Raw genomic sequence first — 9,999 nt, 5'->3', positions numbered from 1 at the left:
TGATTATGTATCAAGATAGATAATAGATTTCCCATATGTTAAGGTAAGTTATAGGTGTTGCCAAAGGTTTGAGATGATAAGATGGTAGGTTTCAAACAAATTTTGGCGCACGAATTTTTTTGGAGATCGAGCTTGCCAATATATGCAATTCTTAGCTAATTCATACGATTTGAGATAAATATGGGCTCTCTTTTCTTACCAATCTTCGTATGGTAAGTTTCAGATAGAAAGTTTCAAAATAATTTTTGGAAAGTTTTTCAAATTTTACCTGCAAACACATTTTTATCTTGAAAAAACGTTTTTATCTTGAAAAAGTGAAAAAAATGGTTGGTAGGCTTCAGTAGGTAGGTTTTTGAAAATTTTCAAAAAATATTCTAAACTTTACTTGCAAAAACCTCTTTATCTTGAAAAATCGAAAACAAAATATTTTGGATGGTAAGTTTCAGATGGTAAGTTTCGACAAAGATGAAGTTCTGATTTAGAGTATGGGGGCATTAACTAATTAATTTATCAGGGAACAATTTTATTTCAAAAAAAATCTATTCAAGTTTTTTATCATCGTATATTTATTTCCTCAGGTCTGGGAAAAATTGACAAGAGGGAATTATCTTTGACAGGTTAATTATTCCGCTGCATGGAACATCAGGGTAAATTTGACAGCTCCTCGCGGTTGATTGCGACTATTCTTGCCTCAATCAACTTCCTTTGTTTGTCTTTGACAAAATTTTCCAGTTTCAGCTTGTTTGCTTTTTGTTTAAGTCGAATAGCCGCCTCGTTCTGCCTTTCAATTTCGTCGCGACGCAGTTTTGCTATTTCTAGTTCCCGTCTGCTTTGATTTGAGGTGATTAAAGCAGCCTTTGAGTGTTTTAAGTTGCAACGGGTTGATCTGCTTAAGTTGGAAAAAAGTCTCGATTTTTGAGTTGATTGTGACTTTTCACCTCTAGAATCCATACGCAAACTTTCACTCGATTTTAAATACTTCTGTTTTCCGACTTTTCTGATTTAAAGATTTCGAGTTTTTTAGTTTTTTTCGTTTAATCACTGCCTATTTTTTGTGTGTGCTGTCAACCACATCGAACATCAATGTGTTTGCATCCAACATCCAGAATAGCACAAAAACTTGTGAAGTATTATCACAAAGTGGCATTAGTTCACCAAAGTCTAAATATAGCACTGAAAAATTTAGGAAAAAATTGAGCTTGCGATCAGTTTCTGTTTTTTCAGTCTTTGCAGAGGTTGTTCATCAAAAATTGCACTTCTTACAGCTCTCTACACTTCTAGATGGTTAAGTAAACCACAGGAGTTGGGACTGTTCAGCTGCCTTCTGAAGCGGTGTGGTGTGTTCAGGTTTTGTAGGCACCTCTAGGCAGTTGTTAGCCGGGTAAAAAAAAATTGAAAAATTTTTGAGGTGGTAAGTTTCAGATGATGAGTTCCAGAGTTTTTTTGAAAAATTACTTTAAATTTCAACAGATAAAGCTTTTTATCTTGAAAAGAGAACACTTTTTCTCTTGTAACGGGTTGATCTGCTTAAGTTGGAAAAAGGTCTCGATGTTTGAGTTGATTGTGACATTTCACCTTAAAAAAAGAATACTTTTTCTCTTGTAACGGGTTGATCTGCTTAAGTTGGAAAGAGGTCTCGATGTTTGAGTTGATTGTGACATTTCATCTTGAAAAAAGAACACTTTTTCTCTTGTAACGGGTTGATCTGCTTAAGTTGGAAAAAGGTCTCGATGTTTGAGTTGATTGCAACATTTCATCTTAAAAAAAGAATACTTTTTCTCTTGTAACGGGTTGATCTGCTTAAGTTGGAAAAAGGTCTCGATGTTTGAGTTGATTGTGACTTTTCATCTTAAAAAAAGAATACTTTTTCTCTTGTAACGGGTTGATCTGCTTAAGTTGGAAAAAGGTCTCGATGTTTGAGTTGATTGTGACATTTCATCTTAAAAAAAGAATACTTTTTCTCTTGTAACGGGTTGATCTGCTTAAAATGGAAAAAGGTCTCGATGTTTGAGTTGATTGTGACTTTTCACATCCAGAATCCAAACGCAAAGTTTTGTTTTAGACGTAGCAAGAATCAAATAATCGTAGCAAGAATCAAATCAATCGTAGCAAGAATCAAATAAACATGTTGAGGTAAAAATGAGAACTTTATGAAAACCTCTCATTGGCCAAAACTTAGTTATTTTTGCATATTGAAAACTTAGTTCCGTGCAGTTTTGATGGAGATAATTCTATTTTAATATCTCATGAAACGAGTTCACGCCTCAATAAACCCGTGGGGAAATCCACTTTTGCATTTGTCAAATGATCGTGGGATAATATATGAAAAAAAAAATGAGATATGAACACACTATTTTGCTGATTCTTTGAGTAGAAACCGAACACACTATGGGATATGAACACGTGGGATATGAACGCGTGGGATATGAACACACTATTTTGCTGATTCTTTGAGTAGAAACCGAACAACCTACTCCTTTTCGACAAAACGTACCGACGAATGGTTCCTGGAAAGCTACAAAAGACTGATAAGTTGTGCGGACTTTACGCATTTCATTCAACTATTCTCCTTTTTAAAGTCTTTCAGAAGAACTTGAACAATATTCATGATGTGCATGTTTTAAGTTTGATAAGTAGTTTCATGTAAAAATGTTGTTTTTATTTGTAAATGTAAAATTTGGCAGTTCATTTCTATACGATGCATTGAATTGTTTATTCTTTTATGGAGTTTAAATTTTTTTTATTTCCCTTATTTTTTTTTCAAAAAGTATTTTAGAAACTAGTTTTTTGGTGATTTACGCAAAAATTGATGATGGTATATGGATGATGTAGTCCCCCAATTAAAAGAATTAAGGATAGAATAGATAAATTTATGAATATTGCAACCAATATCTGGTAAATTGTATAATCTTTCTGAAAATTTATTCCGAGAACTCCAGAAAAGTTAAAAAACAAAAAAAAAATCAGACACAAAAGGATTTACGATACTATACCTTTGTCAGTGTAAATTTTTTCCAGGGCAAAGCAAATGAAAAATTTGGATGATATTTATTTCCTCAGGTCTGGGAAAAATTGACAAGAGGGAATTATCTTTGACAGGTTAATTATTCCGCTGCATGGAACATCAGGGTAAATTTGACAGCTCCTCGCGGTTGATTGCGACTATTCTTGCCTCAATCAACTTCCTTTGTTTGTCTTTGACAAAAATTTCCAGTTTCAGCTTGTTTGCTTTTTTTTTAAGTCGAATAGCCGCCTCGTTCTGCCTTTCAATTTCGTCGCGACGCAGTTTTGCTATTTCTAGTTCCCGTCTGCTTTGATTTGAGGAGATTAAAGCAGCCTTTGAGTGTTTTAAGTTGCAACGGGTTGATCTGCTTAAGTTGGAAAAAAGTCTCGATTTTTGAGTTGATTGTGACTTTTCACCTCTAGAATCCATACGCAAACTTTCACTCGATTTTAAATACTTCTGTTTTCCGACTTTTCTGATATAAAGATTTCGAGTTTTTTAGTTTTTTTCGTTTAATCACTGCCTATTTTTTGTGTGTGCTGTCAACCACATCGAACATCAATGTGTTTGCATCCAACATCCAGAATAGCACAAAAAATTGTGAAGTATTATCACAAAGTGGCATTAGTTCACCAAAGTCTAAATATAGCACTAAAAAATTTAGGAAAAAATTGAGCTTGCGATCAGTTTCTGTTTTTTCAGTCTTTGCAGAGGTTGTTCATCAAAAATTGCACTTCTTACAGCTCTCTACACTTCTAGATGGTTAAGTAAACCACAGGAGTTGGGACTCTTCAGCTGCCTTCTGAAGCGGTGTGGTGTGTTCAGGTTTTGTAGGCACCTCTAGGCAGTTGTTAGCTTGGGTAAAAAAAAATTGAAAAATTTTTGGGATGGTAAGTTTCAGATGATGAGTTCCAGAGTTTTTTTGAAAAATTAGTTTAAATTTCAACAGCTAAAGCTTTTTATCTTGAAAAGAGAACACTTTTTCTCTTGTAACGGGTTGATCTGCTTAAGTTGGAAAAAGGTATCGATGTTTGAGTTGATTGTGACATTTCATCTTAAAAAAAGAATACTTTTTCTCTTGTAACGGGTTGATCTGCTTAAGTTGGAAAGAGGTCTCGATGTTTGAGTTGATTGTGACATTTCATCTTGAAAAAAGAACACTTTTTCTCTTGTAACGGGTTGATCTGCTTAAGTTGGAAAAAGGTCTCGATGTTTGAGTTGATTGTGACATTTCATCTTAAAAAAAGAATACTTTTTCTCTTGTAACGGGTTGATCTGCTTAAGTTGGAAAAAGGTCTCGATGTTTGAGTTGATTGTGACATTTCATCTTAAAAAAAGAATACTTTTTCTCTTGTAACGGGTTGATCTGCTTAAGTTGGAAAAAGGTCTCGATGTTTGAGTTGATTGTGACATTTCATCTTAAAAAAAGAATACTTTTTCTCTTGTAACGGGTTGATCTGCTTAAGTTGGAAAAAGGTCTCGATGTTTGAGTTGATTGTGACTTTTCACATCCAGAATCCAAACGCAAAGTTTTGTTTTAGACGTAGCAAGAATCAAATAATCGTAGCAAGAATCAAATCAATCGTAGCAAGAATCAAATAAACATGTTGAGGTAAAAATGAGAGTTTTATGAAAACCTCTCATTGGCCAAAACTTAGTTATTTTTGCATATTGAAAACTTAGTTCCGTGCAGTTTTGATGGAGATAATTTTATTTTAATATCTCATGAAACGAGTTCACGCCTCAATAAACCCGTGGGGAAATCCACTTTTGCATTTGTCAAATGATCGTGGGATAATTATATGAAAAAAAAATGGGATATGAACACACTATTTTGCTGATTCTTTGAGTAGAAACAGAACACACTATGGGATATGAACACGTGGGATATGAACGCGTGGGATATGAACACACTATTTTGCTGATTCTTTTAGTAGAAACCGAACAACCTACTCCATTTCGACAAAACGTACCGACGAATGGTTCCTGGAAAGCTACAAAAGACTGATAAGTTGTGCGGACTTTACGCATTTTATTCAACTATTCTCCTTTTTAAAGTCTTTCAGAAGAACTTGAACAATATTCATGATGTGCATGTTTTAAGTTTGATAAGTAGTTTCATGTAAAAATGTTGTTTTTATTTGTAAATGTAAAATTTCCAGTTCATTTCTATACGATGCATTGAATTGTTTATTCTTTTATGGAGTTTAAATTTTTTTATTTCCCTTATTTTTTTTTCAAAAAGTATTTTAGAAACTAGTTTTTTGGTGATTTACGCAAAAATTGATGATGGTATATGGATGATGTAGTCCCCCAATTAAAAGAATTAAGGATAGAATAGATAAATTTATGAATATTGCAACCAATATCTGGTAAATTGTATAATCTTTCTGAAAGTTTATTCCGAGAACTCCAGAAAAGTTAAAAAACAAAAAAAAAATCAGACACAAAAGGATTTACGATACTATACCTTTGTCAGTGTAATTTTTTTCCAGGGCAAAGCAAATGAAAAATTTGGATGATATTTTTTTGAAAATTTCAAAAACTTAAAAGAATTTTAAATTTAAAGTCAAAATGATAAAACAGAATTGAAATCAGTCGTAGCAAGAATCAAATAAACATGTTGAGGTAAAAATGAGAATTTTATAAAAACCTCTCATTGGCCACAACTTAGTTTTTTTGCATATTTATAACTTAGTTATCGGCAGTTTTGATTGAAGACAATTTTATTTTAATATCTCATGAAACGAATTCACGCCTCGACAAACCCGTGTGGAAAACCAATTTTGCATTTGTCAAATAATCGTGGGATAATTATACGAAAAAAAAATATTTATAAAAACGTCATAAAAGTAATTATTACAATGGAGCTGTCATCGTTTCTTCAGATAACCTTTGGAGTAAAAGGTAAAGTGGGATACAAAAAAATCAACCCTAAGCAGCTGTCAAAATTCCGCTAAATAAAAAATTAAAAATACATAAGATGAAATAGGTATTAATAGATTTTTTTTAATAAATGTTGTATGATAAGAAAAAATTGTGGCCCCATACTCTAAATCGAAACTTCATTTTTGTCGAAACTCACCATCTGAAGCTTACCATCCTAGTTTTTTTCCAATTTTTCAAAAACAAATGTTTTCTCAAGATGTAAATGCATTTGCAAGTAGTATTTAAAAGGTTTTCAAAAATTGTTCTGAAACTTATCATCCAAAAAAATTCTTTTTTTTCAATTTTTCAAAGTATTTGCAAATAAAATAAAAAAAAACTTAAAATTTTCTGAAACTTGCCATCTGAAACTTACCATACCGAAATTTTGCAAGAACTGATAGCCCTTACATATCTCAAATTGTAGCAGTCAGCTAAGAAACTCATGTTTCGACAAACTGGAAATCCGAAAAGTTTCGACACGCCAAAATTTTTTTGAAACTTGCCATCTTACCATCTCAAAGCTTCGGCGAAACCTTTAACCTATCTTAAAACATGGGAAATCTGTTCTCTATCTTAATATAAAGCCAGCATTCCCGGAAATCTTTGAATTATCCTAAAACTTGGGGGACCGCCGGGATCTTCCCACTTCTGCTCACTCTTCTGATACTGACAATTCAGCTGAACTACGGAGTTCTTTTAACAGGAAATGCGAGAATGTCGGAGGACTATTCTCGGGTAGCGAGTAAATCGGATGCCTAACCAGGCGTTGTGTGGGCACTAAAAGTTGTGCGTGGTCTTACCCAGCTGACAACTGCCTACAAGTGCCTACAAAGTTTTTTTCATTTTTTCAAGAGAAAAAGTGTTTTTTTTTTCAAGATAAAAAGCTTAAGCCAGTGAAATTTAAAGTAAACTTATCATCTGAAACTTACCATCTGGTAAATTGTATAATCTTTCTGAAAGTTTATTCCGAGAACTCCAGAAAAGTTAAAAAACAAAAAAAAATCAGACACAAAAGGATTTACGATACTATACCTTTGTCAGTGTAAATTTTTTCCAGGGCAAAGCAAATGAAAAATTTGGATGATATTTTTTTGAAAATTTCAAAAACTTAAAAGAATTTTAAATTTAAAGTCAAAATGATAAAACAGAATTGAAATCAGTCGTAGTAAGAATCAAATAAACATGTTGAGGTAAAAATGAGAATTTTATAAAAACCTCTCATTGGCCACAACTTAGTTTTTTTGCATATTTATAACTTAGTTACCGGCAGTTTTGATTGAAGACAATTTTATTTTAATATCTCATGAAACGAATTCACGCCTCGACAAACCCGTGTGGAAAACCAATTTTGCATTTGTCAAATAATCGTGGGATAATTATACGAAAAAAAAATATTTATAAAAACCTCATAAAAGTAATTATTACAATGGAGCTGTCATCGTTTCTTCAGATAACCTTTGGAGTAAAAGGTTAAGTGGGATTCAAAAAAATCAACCATAAGCAGCTGTCAAATTTCCGCTAAGTAAAAAAATAAAAATACATAAGATGAAATAGGTATTAATAGATTTTTTTAAATAAATGTTGTATGATAAGAAAAAATTGTGGCCCCATACTCTAAATCGAAACTTCATTTTTGTCGAAACTCACCATCTGAAGCTTACCATCCTAGTTTTTTTCCAATTTTTCAAAAACAAATGTTTTCTCAAGATGTAAATGCATTTGCAAGTAGTATTTAAAAGGTTTTCAAAAATTGTTCTGAAACTTATCATCCAAAAAAATTCTTTTTTTTTAAATTTTTCAAAGTATTTGCAAATAAAATAAAAAAAAACTTAAAATTTTCTGAAACTTGCCATCTGAAACTTACCATACCGAAATTTTGCAAGAACTGATAGCCCTTACATTTCTCAAATTGTAGCAGTCAGCTTAGAAACTCATGTTTCGACAAACTGGAAATCCGAAAAGTTTCGACACGCCAAAAATTTTTTGAAACTTGCCATCTTACCATCTCAAAGCTTCGGCGAAACCTTTAACCTATCTTAAAACATGGGAAATCTGTTCTCTATCTTAATATAAAGCCAGCATTCCCGGAAATCTTTGAATTATCCTAAAACTTGGGGGACCGCCGGGATCTTCCCACCTCTGCTCACTCTTCTGATACTGACAATTCAGCCGAACTACGGAGTTCTTTTAACAGGAAACGCGAGAAAGTCGGAGGACTTTTCTCGGGTAGCGAGTAAATCGGATGCCTAACCAGGCGTTGTGTGGGCACTAAAAGTTGTGCGTGGTCTTACCCAGCTGACAACTGCCTACAAGTGCCTACAAAGTTTTTTTCATTTTTTCAAGAGAAAAAGTGTTTTTTTTTTCAAGATAAAAAGCTTAAGCCAGTGAAATTTAAAGTAAACTTATCATCTGAAACTTACCATCTGGTAAATTGTATAATCTTTCTGAAAGTTTATTCCGAGAACTCCAGAAAAATTAAAAAACAACAAAAAAATCAGACACAAAAGGATTTACGATACTATACCTTTGTCAGTGTAAATTTTTTCCAGGGCAAAGCAAATGAAAAATTTGGATGATATTTTTTTGAAAATTTCAAAAACTTAAAAGAATTTTAAATTTAAAGTCAAAATGATAAAACAGAATTGAAATCAGTCGTAGCAAGAATCAAATAAACATGTTGAGGTAAAAATGAGAATTTTATAAAAACCTCTCATTGGCCACAACTTAGTTTTTTTGCATATTTATAACTTAGTTACCGGCAGTTTTGATTGAAGACAATTTTATTTTAATATCTCATGAAACGAATTCACGCCTCGACAAACCCGTGTGGAAAACCAATTTTGCATTTGTCAAATAATCGTGGGATAATTATACGAAAAAAAAATATTTATAAAAACGTCATAAAAGTAATTATTACAATGGAGCTGTCATCGTTTCTTCAGATAACCTTTGGAGTAAAAGGTTAAGTGGGATTCAAAAAAATCAACCATAAGCAGCTGTCAAATTTCCGCTAAGTAAAAAAATAAAAATACATAAGATGAAATAGGTATTAATAGATTTTTTTAAATAAATGTTGTATGATAAGAAAAAATTGTGGCCCCATACTCTAAATCGAAACTTCATTTTTGTCGAAACTCACCATCTGAAGCTTACCATCCTAGTTTTTTTTCCAATTTTTCAAAAACAAATGTTTTCTCAAGATGTAAATGCATTTGCAAGTAGTATTTAAAAGGTTTTCAAAAATTGTTCTGAAACTTATCATCCAAAAAAAATTCTTTTTTTTTTAATTTTTCAAAGTATTTGCAAATAAAATAAAAAATAACTTTAAATTTTCTGAAACTTGCCATCTGAAACTTACCATACCGAAATTTTGCAAGAACTGATAGCCCTTACATTTCTCAAATTGTAGCAGTCAGCTAAGAAACTCATGTTTCGACAAACTGGAAATCCGAAAAGTTTCGATACGCCAAAAATTTTTTGAAACTTGCCATCTTACCATCTCAAAGCTTCGGCGAAACCTTTAACCTATCTTAAAACATGGGAAATCTGTTCTCTATCTTAATATAAAGCCAGCATTCCCGGAAATCTTTGAATTATCCTAAAACTTGGGGGACCGCCGGGATCTTCCCACCTCTGCTCACTCTTCTGATACTGACAATTCAGCCGAACTACGGAGTTCTTTTAACAGAAAACGCGAGAAAGTCGGAGGACTATTCTCGGGTAGCGAGTAAATTGGAGGCCTAACCAGGCGTTGTGTGGGCACTAAAAGTTGTGCGTGGTCTTACCCAACTGACAACTGCCTACAAGTGCCTACAAAGTTTTTTTCATTTTTTCAAGAGAAAAAGTGTTTTTTTTTTCAAGATAAAAAGCTTAAGCCAGTGAAATTTAAAGTAAACTTATCATCTGAAACTTACCATCCAAAAAAACTTCCGATTTTTTTTACCCAGCTAACAACTGCCTACAAGTGCCTACAAACCTGAGCATACCACACCAATTCAGATGGCAGCTGAGCAGTCCCAACTCTTATTGTTTACTCAGACACCTGGAAGTATGGAGAGCTGTCAGAA

Source organism: Symsagittifera roscoffensis, chromosome 2, assembly GCF_963678635.1.
Source record: "Symsagittifera roscoffensis chromosome 2, txSymRosc1.1, whole genome shotgun sequence".
In the NCBI taxonomy this organism is placed as follows: domain Eukaryota; kingdom Metazoa; phylum Xenacoelomorpha; order Acoela; family Convolutidae; genus Symsagittifera; species Symsagittifera roscoffensis.
The sequence above is the reverse complement of the archived record's forward strand: the minus strand, read 5'-3'. Positions refer to the sequence as shown.